We start from the raw sequence: 10,213 nt of genomic DNA on the forward strand, positions 1-10,213 counted from the left end.
TCATTTGGCCCTACGTCCTTCTAGCTTCAGCCTTAATGCCTGATTCCACTTCTGGATGCATGACCCCTACTATAAAGGAAAACCACCACTGACAACGTGGCTTTATTAACATCAGCGCAAAGTGGCCTCAGTGGACAATTAATCTTACTCTCCACTTACTGTGAAATAAGAATTGCTTAGAATCAACTCACCCAAACTAAAATCACCCTTTTTGGCAGATGTCACCCGACATTTAATTGGATTATGTCTGACAACTCTATACAGTCCAAATGTGTCAGTTACCTTGGGATATATTTTCTACCAAAATTACCTGGAAATGCCTACCAGTGAGCTAAATTTTTTAAATTTGAACATTCCAGGAAAGATTTATTGAGATTTTTTAATGTTCACTAAATGCAAATACCAGCTGTAAAAATTTTCCTGGCTAAAATTATTAGGGCCAGAGGCTGTCCACCAAACTATGTGTAGTAAAGTAACAGTAATTGAATTCTGGGGAAAATATTAGCGCAGCCCACGTCCCCGGGGAGTTGGCATGGTCTTCTATAATTAAGACATATCTCCTGACTGGATTCTTAACTAGAAAAAAAGTGTCAACCCTCTCTTCTGCTTAGCTGAATGTCAGGGTATATGGATCTGCCCTAATTGGACAACAGAGAATATTTGCACTCACATTTTTGACTGAAAATATATCCTTAACTTGTATGCTTCCAAATAGTTATCAAAAGTCAATTAGGGGAATCAATATTCATAAATAATTACCAGAAAGATTTGCTGTTCATCCTCCTAATATCCTGAACCTAATCTTTTGAAAAACCCTCAATTGCTGCTACCTCAGACCAGTTCCCCCAAACTGTACTTAAAGATATATATTGCAGCTGTGTTCGGGGATATACGGCAAGACAGCCTAATGACAACGACAGCAGATAACTGCTTTTGAGAGCTTACATGCCAGACGCTGCAATAAGTGCTCTCTATGCATGATCTTGTTTGATTCTTATGGCAACCCTTTGAGCTACTTACTAATGAATAGGCCACCCCCAAATACACCACTTTGACATATTATATTGAAATAAAGTCACTTAGGAAACAGCCAGTGCAGGAAGGATAGTCCAACCCTCTTCTGTCCCTCTGAAAGCAGGAAATAAGTCTCCCATGTGAAAGGTACCCTCCCTGCACCAGGAAAGTAGAAGGCATCCTTGTCACCAAAGCCAGAAAATTTAGGGCCAAAAAAGGTATATAAACAAGCCTTGTTACTGCCTAACTGGTTCACTGCCCAAAGTCCAAATGCCTTCGTCTCATCAATTCTTCACAAATGTTTTGTTTCCTTGGCTAACAGGCATAAAAGATGCCTGCTAATGGTCACTTCTTGGAGTCTCATGTTTTTATAGGATCCTATTTTATAAAACTAAATTTGTTTTCCTCTTGTTAATCTGTTTTATGTCAATTTAATTGTTAGACCAGCCAAAGAACCTAGAAGGGAAGAAGGAAAAAAGTCCTCCTCCCCCGCAGTTTGAGGGCCCATCATGGTTGCCTGGCACTCTCGCTCTGGGGCCACGCAGCTGAGAGATCCTGGGGCCCCAGAAGAAGCTGGCAGAAGGGAAGAATTCTAACCCACGTCAGTCTCCTGAGTCTCTGCCTGCAGGGTCTCCTGGGAGCAAGAGTGGAGAGAGTCCTTTTCTAAATTTAGATTAGCAGGAGGCAATTTTTGTATGAACTGATTCCTTGGTCATAGCAACTATGGTGAAGATTTTTTGGGAGATGAGAACTCCCAAAAGAACTCCCCTTTGCTATTGACCTCTTTCCTCCCAGAGATGGTCATTGTTATCCCTTTTCTCTATCTTGTGTGCCCTTTGTGATAAGGGGGGACGCCCTGGGGCAGAACACAGGCAGAGGTCCTGGAAGCCAGCCCCACAGACTGGTGAGTTCATGTCTCCCACAGGACTGGTGTCTGTTTAGACAAATGTTGCTGTGGGTCCCCTGTTGAAACCACATGAGGTTCGCCTCTCATCTTGTTCTATATCCCTGGAGCTCGGCTTTGTGACTAGTGAGGCTATGCTCTCTGATGTCCAGCAGCCAGAAGGTGCTCCTGCCAGTGTGCATCTAGCAGCATCGTCTCTGTCCAACCATGCCAGCCGAGGGCTGGTGGTCACAGGGCTCCCATCCATGAGGGGCCTTTGTCCTCTCAATCTTCATGGTCTTGTTAGCGCTGGAAAGGTCTCAGTTTAGTAGCAACTGCCTGGTGTCACAGATCAGCAAGCCTGTGGCTGGTGACATCTCATGTTCTCAGGAGAAACTGGAGACATCATTTTCACCACACAGTTCCTACTGCAATGGCAACAAAGGCTTTTGTTTTCTTAGGCTCAGTCTGAGAATCATCAGCTTTCTGGATCTTGTGAGGGCTGTATCTTTTGTACCCTTATTTGGTGCATCTTTCTCTTTTCTTTTTTCTTCCTTTTTTTTTTTTTTTTTTTTTTTTGTGCATGACTTTTGCATCCTTGATTAAGCCATTAAGGCTAACTGGTTTGAGCCATTATTAAGGTTAATATAAGATCCTGGCCAAAGAATCCTTTGAATTGGAAAACTTCTATAGTTGAAAAACAAAATTCAGAAAGTTCTCATCCTAAACAACTGTCTTATTTCTACTTATGGAAAGACCAAATTAAAAAGTAGATATAAATGAGAATAACGGTTAGTTTTAGGAACTCCCCTAACAGGATAAAAGAAAGTAGACTTAGAACAAAAATTAAAGCCCTCATCTGACATTGATTCCTCTTCTTAAAATCCGGCCTCATCTCCTCAGCAGATTTCTGTAACTCCCCAAACTCTTCCATTTTCCCCAGGAAATCCCTTAAACACCCAGCCACCTATTTTAGCTTCCTTTTCGCTATAAGATTTACAGAGAGCACTCAGCCTACTCTCCAGGCTCAGGGTACACAGGTTACTCTTGTAAATGCTGAAACCCACAAAGTGAATTCCTCAGAGGCACCTGAGACCAAGAGTAAGGCTCACTTTTTGCTGGGTCCCATAATCAAGCTCTTCCAGCTTCAGACCTTTCCATGCAACATCCTTTGTGGATACTTCCTGGACCCCACCCTCCGCCCCATCCCCTCCACTACCACAAGGAATTCATGTCCCCTGGGTAGCCGCAGCTCTTCTAAGTTATAATGTCCTTTTTTCTTCTACTTTCAGGAGACCCTGACAAATTTAGGAAGAAATTAGAAAGATTAGTGGCCATTCACTGTGCCTCTCATGAGGACCTTGATTTTCTCCCACCCATGATTGTAGTTTGGTTAACAGGCAAGCCAAAGGGCCCTCGGGGACAAGCCCATCCCACAGGGGAAAGAGGTGGCCAGACTTTCTTCCAGGCCCTCCTACAAATGATCAAGAAGTGGATCAACTGGAGGCCAATGTTCAGGGCTGATAGAAGCAATAGTAGAGTCTTCTTCGCAGTGAATTTGTGTAAGGCTGACTTGCACTCTCAGAAAGAAGGAGAACATCCAAAGGCCTTTGCTGAATGCTTTATACAGACCTCTCAAAGGCATACTGCATTATGCCCTGAAGCTCCAGAGTATAGAAATATTTTAATTTCCACCTTAGTAGGAAATTTTCTCCTTGATATAAAAAGACAAATTCAAAACACTGTAGTTGGATGGATTAATCCACCTCTAAGCAGTATAGTGGAAGCAGTGATCCAATTCTCTGAAGATGGTTTGCAGGAATGCAAGACAGAAAGGGAGTTAAAACTAACAATTCTTGATCTGTCACTTAAATCTCTGGAGAGGCAAAAGCGTTATTCTGAGAGCTCCTCGGAGTCCACATAGACCCCTTCCTACTTGCCTTCAGACATTTGCAGATCTTGCCAAAAAAAGAAAAAACTAAATACTGGAAGTCAATTGTCCTGCATTTCAGAAAAGGAAGAAAAAATGTAAATAGTAATTACCCTAGACTTCTGATAATAGACAAATATCCTTCAAAGTGCCTAGGAGAAAATTCACATTCTTTCTCTGTCCCTTCAAAACGTAAATCTTGCCCTGTCTTTAAAATGTGAACACCCCAGGAGACAGCTAAAACACAGCACAATCACCCGAGACCAAAGGTGGGGAGCTCTTTAAAATACAAACTGCTGTAGAGATTCCCCTGTCCAAAGTCTAGCCCACAGCCCTCATCAGATCACCTGTCAAGGACAAATACAAATCTTAAATGTCTGCTCCACAAGCATTAGTAAAAAGCTTTAGTAGCCATTTGGGCAGATAATCTTAACTTGGTCTGACAGATACAATTTGAATTCAGCTGTTATTTATAAATTAGTGACTCTCATGTTACTGTACCTTATTCGTGGCTAGAATTTACTAATTAAAGCTAGAAGATCTCTGTGTCTGACTGTATGTTTATGTACATCTGTGTGTGTACATGAACATAAAGATGGTATTTTCTCCTCCCTCCAGAGGGTATTGTCAAAATTAATTTGTAAAAGAGCTCTATTTAATTGGCTTTAAAATAAGTCTTTATGAATTAAGAGTTCCTAAAACTCAGAAATATAGACACAGACACATATGTTCTTCAAGCTATGTGCTCTGGGATCATCTAACTAAACAGCTAGTTTACATTTGTTGGTTTAACTAAAATATACACACCTTCAGAGTTATTAAAAAAAAAAAAAAAGAGCCATCACGTTTAATCTAATGCTGACATACAGCGTTTATTCCACCTGCTTTTACTGGTCAAATACATTCACGGCATCTCTCAGAAAATTGGTCAGCTGGGAAAAGAGCTTGGAATCATGGCTAAGTGTCTCGTGACGTGTGCGTTCAGAGTCTAAACATACCTGTTGCATGCAAATAACCTAGATATATGTAAGTAGGATAAAAGTTTATAAATGGGTTTTTCAGCAATAATTATGTTTCCCAAGTCTTTTGGGTAGCCTGAAACCTTAGAGTTTTACCAAGATAAGTTAAATATCTAGGTCATTTCCAGACCTGATAAAATACTGAAACACTGATTACTGGACATAGGCTTATCTACTTCTGGCCTTGTATTACATAGGAAACAAAGGTATTTGGGTCTGTTAGTAACCATGGCCAAATGTGCCTTGTTGAAAGGTTGTGCTGTGAAAGAGCACATGTTTCTAGAAATTATGAAATGTATTCATAAATTTGCCCATCTAAAGAACGGTGATATGACAGTTCACAAATGCTTACATCTTAGTTTTTACTAGACATTAAGGGTTCTCAGGGTTAAAGAATTCTCTCTTTTTTTTTTTTAAGATTTATTTATTTGAAAAAGAGAGGGAGCAGAGGGAAGGGCAGAGGGAGAGAGAATCCGTAGCAGACTGAGCACAGAGCCCGGCATGGGGCTCGACGCAGGGTTCAATCCCACCACCCTGAGATCAAGACCTGAGCCGAAACCAAGAATCTGACGACGCTCAACCAACTGAGCTACTCAGGTGCCCCTAGGGTTAAAGAATTCAAATTAACAGGTGTAGTTACAACTGTTAGAAATAATAAGGGAAGCAACTCTGTATGCAAGCAAAGTGGGATGGGTTTTAGGGTACAAAAGGCTTGAGGTACAGAGATACATTTTTTGTTAAGGAAAAAAATAAAGTTAAATTTGTCCTGAAGTAAAATTGGTTATTTCAGAATGAGAAGGAAAATAGGGATCCCTGGGTGGCGCAGCGGTTTGGCGCCTGCCTTTGGCCCGGGGCGCGATCCTGGAGACCTGGGATCGAATCCCATGTCGGGCTCCCGGTGCATGGAGCCTGCTTCTCCCTCTGCCTATGTCTCTGCTTCTCTCTCTCTCACTGTGTGCCTATCATAAATAAATAAAAATAAAAAATAAAAAAAAAGAGAAGGAAAATAATGGAGGACAAACTAACAGTATATTTGGAGAGAGAGAGAGAGAGAATTTTACCACATGTAGTCAAGCGGGCTAAAAATTGAATTGTTATAGGGTTTTTAAAACCTATCAACAGGTTGTTTATGTAATGTTTCATCTGCTAAAAGGACACTGTTTTTGGACTATTGGTCTGTACTTGGAAAGAAGTGACAAGAGGGTTTTTTCGTTTTTTGTTTTTACCTTTTAAGCAATCTGCCTAGAAAGCAAATATTTTGTTTCACTAAAGTCATTTCCTGTATTTCATGTTGTCTTTATCAAGTGTTTGATGACTTAACTGAATCTTAATATCAGAGCTGAGTTTTTCTGAACACCGTGTAACCTTCCGTATTTGCCTTTCAAATAGTCTTTGGTTAAATAGATAATTAAATATCGTTCCGTAATTATCTGTGATTCTATTCAGTCAAGTGTCCAAACCTTTTGGTTTTTTTTTTAGCGAACTTCCCCAAATCAAATTATAAGTGAAGTTTTCAGACCTGGAAATAATTTTCCAGAAGGTCTCTGAAACATCTCAAAAGATTTATCCTAAAAAAAAAAAAAAAAAAAAAAAAAAAAAAGATTTATGCTCTCTCCTTATAAAAGAAGCATTAAACTAATTTAGCTTATTTGATGTTAAATTACATGGGAAGTGTGGCACATAAGTGATGTGAAACCTTCTTAGTTTGTATATGTGGGGATATAGGTTATTAATATAAGTGGTTCCAGAATCTATATAAAATTCTTGAAATCCTAAGATATTCTAGTACAACGTTATCAGTCATAATTCCAGTTATTATCTTACAAGGTTGTGTGTCACTGAAACAATCAATGATGAATTTTCAACAAATCTTTAATCATGCTCATTTTTAAGTCTTTTTATCATTTACAGAAGTTATTGTTTAATTCTGATGTTTTTTGCAAAAGTCGTCTTCAGAGAGATTCACAGAAAGGACCCTCACAAGAACAGTTTTCTGGTAACTTTCAGATCACTCCATTGACGTGGGTAAGAATTTATAGAACTCTAACAGAGAAACCGAGGGCTTGGTACGACTTTAACAAAAAACAAAAAACAAAAAAAAATCAGGATCTGTAGGAATTAATTACATGGGACTAAATGAGCGGATAAGTATGATCATAATCTTTATGATTTTAAATTTTGGAACATTGTTGGTTCTTTTACATCTGTGTCTCCAGATTTAAGAAAGCCTTTTTTTTTTTCTTAAACTATCAGCAGTTTGCCAACATACACCTATGTGAATAAAGATGAAACATTCATCTTTTTCTCCCTCCCTGATCCCTCAAGAATTTGGAAACGCTTGGTGCATATTCTTATTTTCACGGCAATATACTTGTGTATGTGAGTTCAATAAGAATCTGCTCTCCTTGAGACGGGACACAATTGGGAACGTTGGTTGTATAACAAGGCTTTGACTGGAAGGTCACGCTTGAGAATAATCTGCAGAGAGTCAGACATGACCAGACAGCTTTAAGGGACTAGGTTGACTTTATGAAATCAATAAAACCCCTTGGAGAAGCAGCCTGCTACCCTGCCCACAGGGTTCCCAGCAGCCTCAGCAGGTGTGTAAGGAAGGTCACCTAGGGGCAAGCTGGGGACCCTCAAGAAGAGAGGGATTTACCCACGGGTAGAGGTAGTGCAGAAGCTGCTGGCAAGCCCTCGGCCTGGCTCCCTAATAAAGACCACATCTCTGCATAATTAAAGAACAATTCTTAGTAACACATAAGGATCTTGATGAGAAGTCTGAGCAGCTTGCCTAAGGGCCGTTAGTGCACGCGGCCGATGGTTTGTAGGCTTCAATACCCGCTGTGCATCCCCCGCGTGCCCCACCCGTGAACCGCAAGTGCTCATGAAGAAGCTGCCACGGTATGTCTCCCTGTGTTAGAAACCTTTCCTGATAATTAAAGCTACTGGGGAGAGATTTTAAATTTTGATAAACCACGTCTTGGAGGTGATAGCCCCTCAAAGAACACAGGAGCCCCGAGCCACGGGCTGCAGGAGTGGGGCTGCGTGGCTGTGAGCCTTCCGCATGCTACTTGTTTCACGGGATGGCTACTGTCCGTGTTGCTGTGTTGATGTGCAGGTTGCAAGTGGTCTGCCCCTAATTATGTATGGGTCTAATTATCCCACAAGCCCTGCTATTTTTAGTGCCCAATTATGCAGAACATGAAGATTTTCAGGAATGCATATATCACATCGTGGTGAAAAAAAAATGCCTGTTATTTCAAAAAGGATGGATCTTAAAACCATGTTGAATAAAAAAGGCAAGTTATAAAAGCTATGTAAATGTTATCTCTTACTCGGCTTTTAAAATTCAAAACAATGGGGTATAAGGCACATCAGTATCTATATATCTACTGGGCTTATAAAGTATTTTTAATGAATAATTCATCCTAAAAACCCATAACTCCAGTCTAACAAGGAGAGAAAACTCAGACACATTTAAATCGGGGGACTTTCTACAAAATAGCTGAACAGTACTCCTCAAACCTGTCAAGGTCATGAGACACAGGGAAAGGCTGAGAAACTGTCAGAGACCAGAGGAGGCCAAGGTGACATGATGGTAAGTAGGATGCGGTCTCCTGGACTGAACCCTTGCACAGAGAAAGTATATTAATGTAAAAACTAGAGAAATCTGAACGAAGCCTGGAGTCCAGTTATGAATCACATGCCAAAGTTGGTTTTTTAGTTTTGGCAAATGGGCCACCCTTGTCAAGAGACACCTGGGTGGCTCAGTGGTTGAGCGTCTGCCTTCGGCCCAGGGCGTGACCCCGGGGTCCCAGGATGGAGTCCCACGTCGGGCTCCCTGCATGGAGCCTGCTTCTCCCTCTGCCTGTGTCTGGGCCTCTCTCTGTGTCTTTCATGAATAAATAAATAAAATATTAAAAAAAAAAAAAAGGAGGAAGCTAGGTCAGGAACATTTCTCTGATGCTGCTTCCATTGTATAAGGAATGGGAAGCAAATATTTAATCCCAAAATATTTCTATTTTTTGTTCTTTGCACCCATTGGACTCAACCAATACACCTGTGACCGACCAGCGATGTGGTGTCCCAGTGCTCCTTTACAAACTCTCCTATGACTGCTGGCTGTCAATGTAGATTTTGCTCCAGAAACTGAAATGGGCCCAAACAATAAAATTAACTATAAGGGGATCCCTGGGTGGCGCAGCGGTTTGGCGCCTGCCTTTGGCCCAGGGCATGATCCTGGAGACCCGGGATCGAATCCCACGTCGGGCTCCCGGTGCATGGAGCCTGCTTCTCCCTCTGCCTGTATCTCTGCCTCTCTCTCTCTCTATGACTATCATAAATAAATTAAAAAAAAAATTGCCAATATGTTAAAAAAAAAATTAACTATAAGGCCATGCTACAACCAAAGTTGAAAATTAACTCCCTACTCTTCCCAATCCAAGTTATTTCTAGTCATATTGTCCAAATGGAGCTCCATCAAAAGTTCTGCAATGAAATTAAATGACAATATTAAGGTATTTCAGTAATAAATGTCAACAGCATATAGATGCACCAATCAAAAATTTTAAACCTCTTCATTATTAAATTTCCAGGGAGAGATTAAAGTCTAAAACTTAAATTCCCTTGTAAGTAAGGTCCAAATTAATTAAAGTCCAAAGTCAAATTGTCTCACTCTTGTGAGTTTAAGATCCCTGACAGAAATTCCCCCCAATTTCTAATAGCGCTGGTAGCAGCCTGTCACGCTACACGGCCCCCGTGTAGAGACACTTTCCTTCGCCGTCTGCGGCCTGGGAACTGGACAGTCCTCTCCCAGGACAGGAGTGTGGCTCCTTCAAGTCCTACAAAGTTGGAAGAGCCCTTCCTTTAAAGAGTTCAAAGAGGTTAATGGGACACAAAGATTCACACAGCATGGACTCCCCCCTATAAAAATCTACAAAACAAGCTAAAACGACAGCTACTAATCAGACACCCCAGACAAAAATCATAATAATCATAATATTCCCCATACCCAGTACTCAGTGTCGCCAAAGGTAATATTAGAAATTCCATAATGAGGGACGCCTGGGTGGCTCAGTGGTTGAGCATCTGCCTCCAGCTCAGGTCGTGATCCTGGAGTCCTGGGATCGAGTCCCACATCAGGTCCCTTACATGGAGCCTGCTTCCCCTCCTTCTGTCTGTGTCTCTGCCTCTCTCCTCTCTGTCTCCCATGAATGAATAAATAAAACCTTTAAAAAAAAAAAAAAAGAAATTCCATAATGAGAGAATGAGGATGAAGCACATCTTGGTTTGGGCTTCACAAGATGCCAGTGAGTTAATGTTCATTGTCTGAGTCTATAAGCTATAAACTCATTGGGAAGAACC

The sequence above is a fragment of the Vulpes lagopus genome, chromosome 11, assembly GCF_018345385.1.
Source record: "Vulpes lagopus strain Blue_001 chromosome 11, ASM1834538v1, whole genome shotgun sequence".
In the NCBI taxonomy this organism is placed as follows: domain Eukaryota; kingdom Metazoa; phylum Chordata; class Mammalia; order Carnivora; family Canidae; genus Vulpes; species Vulpes lagopus.